Below are 15844 nucleotides of genomic sequence, written 5' to 3' on the forward strand. Positions count from 1 at the left end.
TTTGTTTGTAAAGCATGGCAAACACCATAAAGCAATAAATGTGTATCTTGTGTGGCTCGGTGTCAACTAAGTTAAAAAATGCTACTCTTCTAACCCCAGAGCTATGCTGCAGTTTTAATTTTGAATGCAAAAATGCCCCACAGTGAAAATTTATCCCCAAACTGTTGAAGCTGTGAGTAGAAGGCTATCAATTGGTGAGACATGGGCTTTGAAATCTAGATCAATCAAGGCTCCTAAGTAACATAGGAGGATGCCAGGATACCAAGGTGGCTTCATAAAAGGAAAGATGAACAACACAACCAAATACCTTATATATTCCTTGAATGTTTTGAGAGATTATGTTCTAAAGCCTCAACAAAATGCTTAAAATCTTACAGTAATCATCTGTCTAGCAGAAAAAAAATATTCTCTTAAACAATCATATGAAGTTTTTTTTTAAGCAATCCATGTCTATGTTAAGAAAAGTTGTTCAGTGAGGTCAAAAGCAGGTTCTCAAAACCCCAAATAGGATTCATCCAAGTTGTAATAAATTTGAACTCTTTCATAGCCTCTTGTCAGCTCTGTGGAGGTTTATTATCTCTAAGTCATAGGGAAAGAGTGAGGTGAAAGGCACATAAACAACCATACCAATAGCCATATTAAGAATAACTGAATTCTGCCAGTAGCTAGTTGGGCCCTAAATTTTTCTTTTCTAACCCAGACAGAGCCCGGAACTGACCTACATACCAATCATTTATTTTCTTTATTTTCCTGAGTTAAAAATGAACTCACTGTACAAAAATGGCTAGTTTCCACAGGAAAAAGAAAATCAAGGGAATGATACAAATGGTTTGCATTTACAGGACCTCTGTAAACAATGAAAAGCTATTCTTTGAGACTTTAGAAATCAAAATATAGTGAAGTATGGAGGCATTGTTGGTGAAAGTTATAGGGATTTGAGAGCTACAAGTAGACTTAGGAAGTACCTAGTGCAGTTGGTTTTGTAGTGAGACCTGGATTTGATGCCTAGCCTTAGAATTGTGTAAAACAGGGTAGGTGGCCCTCTTGATTACTTAATCACTCATGTATCACTGCCTAGAATTTTATACCTGCTTTGAACATTACATAATATAATGAATGCAAAATGCATTAAAAAACATGCCCAGTAAATACCAGTATCTCCTTAACTTTGTGCAACTCACAGGTAAGGAAACTACTACCCTGAGATGTGAAGAGTTGGGTCCAAGGTGGCATACCTAGCTGATTTCTAGTACAGGATATATCATTCATCTGAACTGCTATTTTCAAGATGGATTTCCACTCACCATAAAAATTATCAGCCTTTCTTTCTACCCTCATAGATAGATCCCTGAAGAAGAGGAGAGACTTACTTGATTAGAGATACTGGGGGATGAATTTTGTGGACTTAGTTCAGTCCCCTTTTTGTTTCCTTTTCTTTCCTGTCTAGGGATGAGTGATATCAGGGAAGGGCCCAATTCTGCCTTCTCTAGAGTTTGGAGCTTATGATCATTGTCTTCTGCCCTCCCTACTGGAATCTGATGGGAATAAAGCAATGGTTTTGGATAAGTGTGCTTGCTTTATAGACTCAAAATCTCCCTTGAGTATTAGCCCTATGGTTTTGATATTGCTTGAATACATCCTTCACAGGTTCACATGCTGGAAGGTGGGTTCTCAGGATGATGATGTTGAGAGATGGTGGGACCTTTAAGAGGTGGAGCCTAGTGGAAAGTGATTAAGGCACTAGGGGCATCACTCTTGTAAGGATTTAATGTCATTTTTGTGGGACCCCATTTAGTTCCAGCGAGAGCAGTTTGTTATCAAAAGAGCAAGCCTGTGCTGAGGAATGATACCAGTCAAATTATATTGCTATACTGTGAGTGTATAAATGGAACAATGAATCCCACCATTTTATAAAACTATAATTCACCAACAAAAAATGGAGAAAAAAGAAAGAACCTGGCCTCTGGATCTTTCTGGCTTTCTATCTGAGCATGGGATCTCTTCTATCTACACTCTTGCCTTTGTTATGCCATTCCTCCCTGAAGCCCTCACCAGAGGCCAAATAGATAGGGCCACCTGATCTTGGACTTTCAACCTCCAAATTTTTGAGCTAAATAATTTCTTTTCTGTTACAGTACCTAGCCTCAGGGATTTAGATCTGTAAGAGGAAAACTGACTATGACCATCCTGATTTATCTGTAATCAATTTTTAAATCTACCTTCCTCCTAGTTCTTATTTTTATGTTGGTTTTAGTCCTGGATGGGATTAAAAGTTTGTGAGTAATCATCAGCCCAATACTCACAGCTCCTCCATAAGTGACTTTAAACTTGTTTTGTGTGCTGGGATTGGTTTGTGTTCTCCCTACATCCAGCAAGTTTAGAAAACATGAGTCTTCCTCATTGACTACTAGTGAATGGAAATATCTCTGTGTAAAGAAATTCCAATGCTAAGACTTCTTGTGTTATAGCCTATGATTTTTTTCCTTGTATCCCTAAAAAGAGAAATGCTTTCTGGATTTAAGATCAGCTCTTTGAAATGTAGTTATGTTGTATACTGCTGATATTTGATAGTAGCCGCCATAATATTTGCCAAAGGCCAAATGCTTCTATCCATAGTCTCAGGAGAACTACCTACAAGTCCAAACAGTAGCTGTCTTGATCCTGACCAAATACCTCTGTAAACTTTCTAAAATGACAGATTGCTCTTCTATCCAAGATGTGATGTAAATATCCTTCACTATCCAATTATAATATCAAAAGTGAGCTGTTAAGTCTCATACTGTATAATAAAGAATTTAACCTCCCCCTCCCAAAAAAAAGACCAGCTTTTAGTTAGGGTTGGGTTTTGTATGCTATTTAGTCCTGGGTTTTGTGCTTCCTTGAGCATATAAAAAATACAGACCTCAAAAGATTGGTATATGGAGTTACCCTATGACCCAGCAATTCCATTCCACAGTATATATGCAAGAGAAATGAAAACATGTCCACATGAACATTTTTGCATGAATGTTCCAAGGCAGAATTGTTTGTAAAAGCTCCAAAACGAAAGCAACCCAGATGTCCATTAACTGATGAATTCTTAAATAAGATATGTTATCTGTACAATGGATAATTATTTATAAAAAGGAATGAAGCCTTGCAGCTTGCAGCCAGTCCAGTTCCACTGAGATAAACTGAACTCTGATTCACCTCTAGTTTACCTGTGAGCAACAAGAAAATGCCTGTTGTTGCATGCCGCTGAAATTTTTTTTTCATGCCACTGAAATTTTGAAATCATTTGTTATGAAGCAAGAATGGACTGATACTTCCAAAATAGTTAACTGATAGTAGGAAAATAAAACAGGAAAGCCAATGGTGTTAGGATTTAGGCTTAAAATGGTCATCAGGGGGTCTGGCATGGCATGATCTTGAGCAAGCCACATGCTTTTCTATGTGTCAGTCTCTTCATCTGGATATTAAAGAAACTGAACTGCATGGTGTCCAAGGTTCCCTTTACTTCTAAAGGGCAAGTGAGTAAGCTGTGAATTCAGATAGAAAAACTTCATTGAGGACATTGGAGAACACCTGATTCTTTGGTGTTCTAGTAATTGGAAGTTTCAAATTAATCATTGCCCATCTTAATATATCTCTATTTGCTATGTAACAAAAGATCACAGACTTAGTGGCTTAAAATGTGCATTTATTAGTTGGGCACAGTGGCACATATCTGTAATTCCAGCCACTTGGGAGTCTGAGGCAGAAGGATCACAGGATGGAGGCTAGCTTCAGTAACTTGATGAGTCTCTGTCTCAAAAGAAAATATAAGTCAGGCATAGTGCTTCATACCTGTAATACCAGTGACTTGGGAGGCTAAGGCAGGAGGATCACAAGTTCAAGGTTAGCTTGGGCAACTTAATCCTCAATACCTCAAAAAAATATGCATTTATTGGGTGGGGGTGCAACTCAGTTTTAGAGCACTTGCCTTAGCATGCATAAGTCCCTGTAAAAAAAAAGCAGAACATACACACATACATATATGTATAGTTGTATGTATATACATATATACACATGTATATGTACATCTACACACATACATTTACTCTGTTTCTGTGGGTCAAGAGTCTTGGTATTACTTAACTGGGTCCTCTGCTTTAGAGTCTCAAGATGGTGGCTATGGGCTAAATAAATATGCTGGATCATATAATTTTGATTATCAAACCAACTGAATTTTGGGGGCTCAAAAACACATTCGAAACAGGATAAATGAGAGACACAACAACAACAACAAAAATTAAACTCCTTAGGAAAAAAGACTGCTTGGGAAGCTGTGGCAGGATGATCACTTGAGCCCAGGAATTCAAGGCCAGCCTGGGCAACATAGACCCCATCTCAAAAAAAAAAAAAAAAAGAAAAAAAGAAAAGAAACAAAAGGGAATCATAACATAAATTGAAATGGCAGCATGGTTATTTGTCTTAGACCTTAACACTCCCAGCTCCCATTAGACAGGTAATATGTCTTTGGTGGGGGTCAATCACTTTGCTAAATTAAGAAAACAAACTTTTCTTGCTGTCAAGTCAGCTATACCCCATTTCAACTTGCTGACACAGTGAATGTGGTAGGTATTTTCCAATATGGCCCCCATGATGACCACATCATAGTATTCAACCTTTGTGTAATCTCTGGTTATACATGGTTAGATTTATCACCTAGCTTCTAATGAGTAGAATATGGCAGAAGAGACAGAATGTAATTTTAGAGATTAGGGAATAAAAGCCTCTAGTTTCCATTTAGGGAATTCTGATAGTCTGAATTTTGTCTCCTCCAAAAAAAAAAGATATATTAAAATTCTAACTTATAGTACCTCAGAAAGTGGCCTTACTTAGAAATAGAATCATTGCCAACATAATTAGTTAGGATGAGGCCATGCTAAAAAATCATCAACAAAAAAATCCTAACAAATCAAATTCAATAACACATTAATGGGATTATATACCATGGCCAAGTGGGATTTATTCTAGGAATGAAAGGGTGTTTAAAATATGAAAACTATTAATGTAATATTCACTACATTAACAGAATAAAGGACAAAAGCCACAGTATAATCTCAATTTGTGCAGAAAAACCATTTGACAAGATTTAACACACTTTCATGCTAAAAATACTCAACAAACTAGTAACAGAAGGAAGATATCTCATTATGAAAAAGGCCAAATATGAACAGCTCCCAGTTGATATAATATACAATGATGAAAGAGTCAAAGCTAAGGATGCCCTCTACTGTCACTTCTGTTCAACATGGCATTAGAATTCCTAGCCAGAGCAATTGGATAAGAAAAAGAAATGAATAACACAAATTTTATAGTAAGAAATAAAATAATCTCTGTTAACAGATTGTATAATATGTAGAAAACTTAAAGATCAAACATAACACACACAGAGAGACACAACACACACACACACACACACACCTGTTACAGACTAATAAAACAATTCAGCAAAGTTGCAGAATACTAAATTAACACATAAAAATCAGCTGCCTTTTTGGACACTATCAATAAACAATCTGAAAAGGAAACTCAGAAAAAATTTACTTAACAATGACATCAAATGATGTCAAAAAGAATAAAATACTTAAGGATAGGCAAATGACTCCTGTCCTTGTCAACATTCTGATTGCATCCTCATGAGTGCCCTTGAGCCCCTCATCCAGGGAGCTCTTGAATTTCTTACCAATGGAAATTGTGAGATAATACATGTGTGCTGACTTAAATTGCTAAGATTTCAGGTATTTTTTTAAAAAAATGTAGCAACAGATAACTAATGGGGAACCATAGCATTAATATTCTGAATGAAACAAGGACCTTTAAACACAACTATGGAGATACATCCATTGTTATTTAACTCTGGCTGTTCTTTTACAGTTTTGGGGAAAAGAAAGAGTTCATTGTTTAAATGCTTTTTAAATATACATACACATGATTGTTTTTATAGTGAGTGGTGAGAATGTCATAATCAGATATCAGACTAGGAAACATACAGGATTAAATGGAATCACATAGTAATGATGCTTTCATTAAATGCTTTAAGGATGATGCTTTAAGGACCAGAACATTACACACTATTTTGAATAACTGAAAAAGTGTTGATCTTATGTGCCCTAGCAGTACTTCCATTTTACATTCTTGATATATAGATTATGAGTTCCTCATTGGCATGGCATGCCCCAAATCATAGAACATTGCCTCCACTCATCATGATTTTGGAACATTCTATTTCACTACAATTACAGTTTTCAGGAATGACAGCTGCTGAATAATTATAGGAAAATTGATCTAGTTATTCATAGAATTTACATGTTCCAGAACCTGGTATTTATTGAGATTATAACCCCATGTTTTAAAGATGGATAGTCTGTGGCTAAAGATCAAAATTTAAAATATATAAATGTATTGTAAGAGAGGGACTGAGGTTGTGGCTCAGTGGTAGAGCGCTTGCCTGGCATGCATGAGGCACTGGGTTTGATCCCTGGCACCACAAACAAATAAAATAAAGGTATTGTGTCCATCTACAACTAAAAATATATTTTTAAAAAGTTTATAAAAAAAGATTTCCTGTGGATTCCTTAACCATCTTAATATTCTCTGAATGACCTAATTATCTATTCAACTAATTTTTGGTTTGTTTTATTCACATACAATTGCAATTTTTTAAAATATAGAATTTATATATCTCCTTAGAATTAAAGGTTGGAATACATGATAAATAATTTTGGAAGTCCATTTTATCTTCAAGAATGTAAGTATATATAAGACAAGTGCCTCATGGAGTGGATATGAGGAATCTTAGCATTTATGTAGAGCCCTGTGATTAGCTGGGGAATGGCCCTCTGGGAAGGTGTCAGTACTCTCCTAAATAGTCATAATGAAAAGCAAATAGATGGTTTAAATGTCAGCTATTCTTTTAAGAATGGAGTTATATACATACACTAACAGTCTCCCTTCTATTAATAGGACACATGCCTTAGAGGCCAACAGAACAAGATCTCAAATGGAGATGCAATGGAGAAAGGAAGAAGTACACCTGCTACTTTGTTCATTGTGTGAGTCATGTGACAAAATCCTTTGACAGAGGATTTAATGTAGAGATTCAGTTAGGCATTAGAGGTCTGGAAAAAAAAGGAGGGAACACTGAGGCAATGGGGGTAGTCACTACTATTGGAAACAACAGCCACATTCAGGCCTGTAGGAACAAATTAAAGAACTGGAGTTAGCAGAATCTGAAATGTACAAGAAGTCTGCAGAACTGGGACTTGGATCACCGAGGAGGCAGCTATTACCTTTAAGGGGATTAATAATAATATTGGGAATGGAAATTTATTGCCAGGGCAAATAAACATGGCTGATAATAACTAAAGGAAACTGACCAGACTAGCAAGCAAATGAAGAGTTTGTCCTCCATCTAGCACCTCCTATTGGCAGACTAAACAGGAAACCAGATGGCAAAGGGGCAATGAGATTTGAAGAGTTTCAGCCTGGCATCAGCTGAGAGATTATGGTTTAATATTCAATCTAAAAAGGTAATACATAAAGAGGGGGCTGTAGTTCCAAGTGGCCATAGGAGCAAAGGGCAGTAAGATGAACACAGCTAACAAGAGAGTAGCAGGGAACAATGGAACAGATTCTCACACAAAATATATTTAAACCAAGGTTGGATGCATGAGGGCAGGAGAAAGCAAAAAGAACCAAGGACAGTAGAGTCATTTGGCTCAGAACTCAAAGTTGGAAATGGACGAGGCTCAATTTTAGCTATCATTCGGTGGAATTTTTTAGAAGAGAACAGGGTAAGTCCTCACCTATTTACACAAACCATTAAGAAAAAGTTCTCAAATTTATGTTAAATTCAGAAAATAATTTAGAAAACTTTAACTTGTTAACATCCAGTAATGTTCGAATCCAGTTATTAAAATGGTGTGGAAAATGGTTGAAGGTTTTCTGATTTGTCATTCTGTGAAACAAAAAGTTGATGTTCACTTAACTCTTGGATTTAAGCAAATGGGGGTAGGTGAGTGGAACTAGAATTGTCATAAAAATTATTACACTTGTATTTATATTGTAATACACTTTTTTGCTTTTTTATTTGTTCGTTTTAGATATACATGATAGTAGAGTATATTCTGACATATTATACATACATGGAGTATAACTTATTCTAATTAGGATCCCATTCTTATAGTACATGATGTAGAGTTCCACTGGTCATGTATTCATATGTGAACATAGGAAAGTTATGTCCAATTCATTCTACTGTCTTTCCCATTCCAATTCCCCTCCTTTCCCTTCATTCACTTGTATTCACACTGGGAGAGAGGAGATGAAACAATACTTTAGACCTCATTAAAATTCTTCCATGTTCATGCTCAGTGCACCCCACTGGCTTCTGGTCATTTTTTCCTTATCTATGACCACTTGAACCATTCTGAACTTTCCTGGTTTGAGGTCCTAATACCCCACCCCATTCTTCTTATAGCAGAAAGTTTTTTTTTTTTTCATCTAGGAAGATACTTGTCAGTGGAACACTTTTAAATAGAAATGACCCATAGTCATAGCTTCAAAGGAAGCAATGGCCTTTGTTTGATGTTAAGCTGATCTGAATTTCAGGAAAAAATGATGCTTTTATGATCCCCCCAATAGGATAAGTCATAATGACACAACCAATCTCCAAACATTGGATTAGAATTTGAATAAATTGATAAAAATGAAAAAAATTGTAAAAGTTTCTTAATTATATCCATAATTATATCCATTTGTTTTACCCAATGACAACTTCTTTCAATCTATCAGATCTGCTTCTTAATATTTATGTGTTAAGAAGGTTCCTGTTTGTAAAAACCAGAATACCATGTGGCTATATCAAAGCACCCCTAGAGGTAGGATACCTAATTTCAAAATAAGTTCTTAAGAAAACAGCCCACTAAGCTTCATCTTAAAGATTCAAATTAATGATGGTAATATTATAGATGCAGATGATAGTATATTGAAAAAAAATTGTTCCCATTTTTATTCCTGACTGTTTCCAAAGTAGTCTCTACAAGCTATCTTTTGTATTAATAGTCAGGCTTACAGCTAGTTTCACACCACATGTCCTCTTTGGGAAAACCCAGGAAGTAATCAGAAATCCTGTGACTTCTGAGTAATAAGGTTGGGCTATGTTTCATAACATCAGACATTTATCATACCCAGAGGATGTATAACCGTGTACCACAAAACCACTGACACACCTGTGAATAAGCACTTTCCTCATCTACATCCTGTTGGATTGGGACAGTTAATGGGAAAGCAAATTTGGACTCAACTGAACACAAGGAAAAAAAAATCCTGCAAAATATTCCCTGTAATTTTCTCTTTCAAGTTTTCTAGCTGTAATCTTTACCTGTTGTCTATATAGTAAAGTTCTTGGAAGCATTTCCATCTCAAGATTTTTCCCTTTTAATTTGACCCTAGATTTCCAGTGAAAAATAATTTTTCCAAGAGTTTCAAATGTATGGTGATTAATCATCCTGTTTTTCTAGCACTCAGGACTTTTGATGCTAAAAAGTTTGTCTGGCAAGTATCTGGCAAACCAGATTGAGTTGGTTTGCTCTTGAGTAGGTTCTGAGTGAAAGTTCTTCAACTGGTTTCTTCATTTTCAAGGTTCAATCTCTGCATATAATAGTAGCTTTGGACAGTTGTTGTTATGTAAAAGTAAGTGATTTTGGGGCTGGGGATGTGGCTCAAGTGGTAATGCGCTCACCTGGCATACCCGGGGTGCTGGGTTCGATCCCCAGCACCAAATAAAAATAAAATAAAGATGTGTCCACTGAAAACTGAAAAATAAATATTAAAAAAATTCTCTCTCTCTTTAAAAAAATACGTGTTTTTGTTTTAGACAAATAAATATTTTAATTGTTTAAGACCAGAATCCTCAGACCTTGTCCTCACCTGTTTTTCACATTTTAAAGTGATTTTAATAAAAACATTATGCAATTTTATTTTCTATGTCCCACTATAATGCCTAAAATGTTTATTGTATATTCCTTTACAGAAAAATTGACAGAAAAATCTCCAATAGATATATTTAGCTAAAAATATCTTACACCCAAAACCCTAGCCACATTTTTCTGCTGTGATAAAGTATATGTCTTAATTACAAATTGTCAAAAAATCCTATATACAGTCTTCATTATTTTACCATAGCGTTCTTTACAAATTTATGAAAAGCATTGTTAAATTATGTGATTTTTTTACTAAATTCATATCTAGTAATCAGATGTTTTTCTCTCAAAATTGAACATAAACAATAGAAACCACATAACCAAGCTCCTACATTCTAGAGGTGAGTAAACTGAAGCCAGGAAGAGTTAATGGGGACATGCACAGAGATCAGGCATAGATAGTGCGGAAAGAGCCAGAATTAAGAACTGCACCAGAATTCTTGCATTACATTCTGCCTCTGTATCTGAGGGATTTGCATTGGTGGATTCAAACAACTATGGGATTAATTTTTTTAACTTCATCTGTACTGAACATGTACAAACTTTTTTCTTGTCATTATTTTCTAAACACTACAGTATAACAACTATTTACCTAACATTTATATTGTATTAGATGCTATAAGTCATCTAGAGGTGATCTAAAGTATAGGTGAGGATGTGTATGAGTTATATACAAATATTACACCATTTTATTATTATTATTTTTATTATTTGCAGTGATGAGGATTCAATACAAGGGCTCACACATGCTAGGGAAGTGCTCTGCCACTGAGCTATGCCCCAAGATCTTCCCATTTGATCCTATGCCATTTGATATAGGAGACTTGAGAGATATAAAAAATTTTGGTATCTGTAGGGGGGTCCTGGACCCAATCCCTGCAGATACTGAGGATGGCTGTGTGTTATGCTGCTGCACTTCTTTCCTATTTTATTTTTTGGGGGGATATTGTGAATGGAGTAGTTGTCCTCATTTCCGTTTCAGAGGATTTGTCGCTGATATACAGGAATGCCTTTGATTTATGCGTGTTGATCTTATATCCTGCCACTACTTCTTTCCTAAAGAAAATTCATCATTCAGAATGGCAATCTAAAGAAGGAATCACTGGTAAATTGTTACATACCCAATGTGTTCTCCTGGGTGATTCCTGTACGAGCAACTCCATAAGACTAAAACAGGGAAATGTCACTACTATCTCTTGGGGCAATATTTTTCCAGTTTACCTCCTAGTTCTGTGCTTATTATAATCTATGCTTTAGACCTGGGTTTCCAGCCAGCTTTCCCACCACGACACCATGTTAGAATTGTCTAGCATGTGTTTGTCTCTATGTGTGTGTATATTGTTTTGTTGGGTTAAGTTGTTTTGTTGTTGTTGTTGTTGTTGTTGTTTTGGTAGCAGGGATTGACCCCACGGGCACTCCACAACTGAGCCACATCCTCTGCCCTATTTTGTATTTTTAGAGACAGAGTCTCACAGCCTCGCTGTTGCTGAGGCTGGCTTTGAACTCTGGATCCTTGTGTCTCAACCTCCTGAGCTGCTGGGATTACAGGCATGTACCACCATGCCCAGCTGGTTTAGTTTTAATAGCAGTGTCTGAACCTTGCTGATTGATATATTGAATCAACCAGTCTGAGTGGGGCCTAAGAAATGAGCATGCTTTTTTTTTTATTCTAGCATGAACCACTGTGTTAAAATATGTGACACTGTGTTACAAAAATATGTTTACTAACGGTGAAATATTTTCACTAAAGAGCAGAACTTGGATTTTCAAAGTGTCTTGGGCTCAGTTCCTAAACAGTAAGATAATTTTAATTAAAACTCTCAATATTTTTTTTTAAATTTAAAACTTAAAAAAAAACTCCATAACATGTAGAATATAACACAAGACAATTAAAGGTGAATTATGGCAATTAACTTGATCTCCATTTATTCTTCTTCATAAAGTTCATTATAGTCATCAATTATCTACAATTTTTTTTCTGGCATATAAAATCTACTTCACCTTGTGAAAAGGATGGTCATTGAAATTGTATACTGATACATATGATAAGCTGTGATCAATAATCCTTAGTGTTTTAGATCTGGAGTGATTTGGTTGACATGTAGCTACTTGGATAGAACAATTTGCATCTAAGAAAAAACAATATATTTTTCTATAGGAATCTATATCTATGCATATGGGTATCTATATACATTTAATTACAAACATTCTGAGTTGTAAATGTTAAGCTGAAAAAAATTTTATTCTGGAAAACATGACAATAACACAAACCTACTACAACCTGTGATTTTAATATAAATTTGATTATCTGCCTACCTATCTATTTAATTGAACAATGTATAGTATACTCCAATGTGTCATTTTCTAAGAGGTTATAAATATTTCCAAGTGAGGAGGAAGAACTATTCAATCAAATTTTATGCCATTTGGAGTATATTTAAGATTCAGCTGAAAGTTAAGTAAAAAGACACATTGTTGGCTTTAAGAAAGTCAAATTACTGCATGTAGGAAAATTTTCACCTCTCTGTGCTTAATATACAATTTTCTAAAATGTTACACCCACTGCTTAGACAAAATCTTTCAGTGATGCAGCCAAAGATAAGAAATTTTAATTTAGACTTTGTTTCTTTGTCAGAAACTGTTCAATATTCCAAATTAATATAATGAACATAGAGATATAAGTTCCTCATTGTGCCTATTTCTCTACAGCAATTTGACTCCATAAGAATTTGTAATTATGTTCACAAAGAAAGCAATAGACCAGAGTTTCCCAGGCTTGGCACTCTTCACATTTTGAATCAAATAAGTCTTTATTCTGGGGACTAGCTGTACATGGCAGTATCCTTAGTAGCCTCCCTGGCCTCTACCCATTAGATACCAGTAGTACCGCCTCCCTCCAGTTGTAACAGCAAACAATGTTTCCAGGTATTACCCAATATTCCCTAGGAGCAAAACCACCCCCGTTGAGAGTCATGGCAGTATAGCATAGAACAATGGTCTCTACATTTAGAGATGGAAGATCATTAGGACAATAAGAATATAAAGTTGATTTTTCATGATGCATGCTTTCTCCTTTTCAATATAAAATACAGCAACTGATTCCTGATAAGAGGTGCCCAGATGTAAACAGTGATTCCCTCTCTCTATGATGGTCTTAATAACTGGCAACTAACTGTCCTACTTATCATCAAGTATGTTTCAAATAAAATTTTAAGTCTGAAAAGAAATTCTTTCAGTCATGGTTAACAGCTGAAGCTGTCTTAATTTTATCTATAGAGAGATTTGGATGGGATGCAGCTTTTACTTGTGTACTGGTTAAGGAACTGGTGGGGGTGGCAGTCTTGAGAATAGATCAGGTGGAGGGGTGGGAGACAGGGGGAGTGGAAGATGTCCGTCACCCAAGAAAATACGTCAACATCTGTCCATCACTGCAGCCCTGGCACGATGATCATTTTTTCTGCTTCTGTAAGCACCAATGAGACAATGCCACTGAGCCGTGTCCTTCCATGCCTGCAGCATTTCCCACCACTGCGCCACCTCTGATATGCTAATGGGGGAAACTCAGGGTTTTGTGTGGCTGAAAAGGCTTTCATACACAATCAGTGGGTCAGTAATCCCAACCCTACAGCGACTCAGCCTGCTGTGTAAGAGGGTCCTCTTTTGAAGGGTGCTTCCTTACACCTTTTCTGTGAGCATCCATGTGCTTAAGAAAGAGCAATTAACCATCTGGCTGTTTGCACCCTAGAGAAATGAAGAGAACATAATACAGAATAAAACTGTGCTTGAACACTGCCAACTGGCGCATGATTTGGGGTGAAGTCGCTAAACCAATAGTCTGATTCTAAAGATGACCCAATGGCTCTGATTTGCAGGGAAACTTTGATGAAAGACATCCATGCATGATCTGACTCCATAATACTTGGTTCTTGATGTAAATCTCTCCAATGTAACTGCCAAGGTTTAAAAATAACTTATGTAGGTGTTCAAAATCATCAGGTCATAGAATTATGAAATGTTAACTGGCAGAAGTATTTTGTTCTTTCTTACTTGCTGCAGGAATGTTATCATACTAGTCTTTGGCATTTATTCTTTGGACTGAGAGCAGCAGGGCTAAAAACCATCTTGTAAGCAGGATGCAGTGGTGCTCACCTGCAATCCCACTCAGGAGGCTGAGGCAGGAGGATGGCAAGTTCAAGGCCAACTCCATCAATTTAGCAAGACTCAGCAGCTTAGAGAGACTCTGCCTCAAAATAAAAATATAAAATGGACTGGTGATATAGCTCAATGGTAAAGTGCCACTGGTTTAATCCCCAGTACCAAACAAACAAGTAATCTTGCAAGGATGTTTTCCTTAGAATTTTCCCCATTTTTATAATTATTTAATGATTATTGTGTCTTTATTCACACCAAGTAACATCAAAGTTTGTTTTCATCCAAATAAATTCATACTCATAAAACTTTTCACCCCTTTGTATTCCAAATTCCAAGTTTCTATTTTTTAAAGAGAGAAGAGAGAGAGAGAGAGAGAGAGAGAGAGAGAGAGAGAGTTTTAATATTTATTTTTCAGTTTTTGGTGGACACAACATCTTTATTTTATTTTTATGTGGTGCTGAGGATAGAACCCCGCGCCCTGAACATGCCAGGCAAGTGTGTTACCACTTGAGCCACATCCCCAGCCCCCAAGTTTCTATTAATAATGTTAACTATTGCAAAGACATTCACCTCCATTAAAACCCAAACTGCTTGCTGCCCAAGTCTTATTATTTAACTATTTATTAATATTTATTATTATAATTATTTATTATTATTTTTCTACTGTGGTGCCAGACACCCAAGTAGGTCAAGAAGACATAAAAAGCAATAAGATGCAGTTTCTGACCTCAGGAAGAACATAGTCACACCAGAGAGACAATGTATAATCTAATATAGTAAATATATGATAAGACACACATGCTGTGGGAACACAAAACCAGCAACTGGAATCAAGAAAAGCTTCCTGGAGGAGAGCATAATAACCACTGTATATTCATGATCATTCTCATCAATCTGAGAAGATACAACCTTTAGAAATAATAATAATGCCTCGTCCTTTCCTAGTAGCCTTTAGTGACACAAAGAGGAATAAAGCCCCTTCTTAACCTTGAAGTATGGAAGATAGCTAAGAAAACAACTATTTATGATAAAATGTGAAAATTATGTGCTAGACAGGTATTCAAATCACACTGGAGAATAGTGAATAGAGAAATTGCTTGGGATCCAGGGAGCTGGGATACAAAAGAGGTGGAAAGACATTTGAACTAAATTTGAAGATCAACTGTGAAACTGCTTGGAGGAAGGCAAGTACCTTGATCTCTCCTATATAGGACCAGCTGTGCAAAGGAGCCTGAGGAGCAGAGAAACATTTGAAGGAGACAGCTGCTGTTAGTAGAGTATTTTAAATGCCAAGCCAGGGTGGTTGAACTTGATCCTAGAGGCAATAGGGAGCTAATAGAAGATTTTACATATGAAACTATCACCATAAATTCTGTGGTTGAACAGTGCTGTCCAATGGAATTTTCTGTAATGTTGGCATATGTTCTGTTTCTGTATTAAAATGTTGTAACCACTAGCCACTTATGACTACTGAGCAATGAAATGTACCTATTGTGGCAAAGGAACTTAAGTTTTACTTCTACTTGATTCAATTCATTTAGGTTTAAATTTAACAAGATACACATGGCTAGTGACTGCCACATTGGGCAGGCCAGGGTTAGAAAGTTGTCCCTGGAATAGTGTAGAATGGAAGAAAATAGCTGCCTGTGTGGGAAAGATGACAGAATTCAAGAAAGAATAAT

Source organism: Urocitellus parryii, chromosome X, assembly GCF_045843805.1.
Source record: "Urocitellus parryii isolate mUroPar1 chromosome X, mUroPar1.hap1, whole genome shotgun sequence".
In the NCBI taxonomy this organism is placed as follows: Eukaryota; Metazoa; Chordata; class Mammalia; order Rodentia; family Sciuridae; genus Urocitellus; species Urocitellus parryii.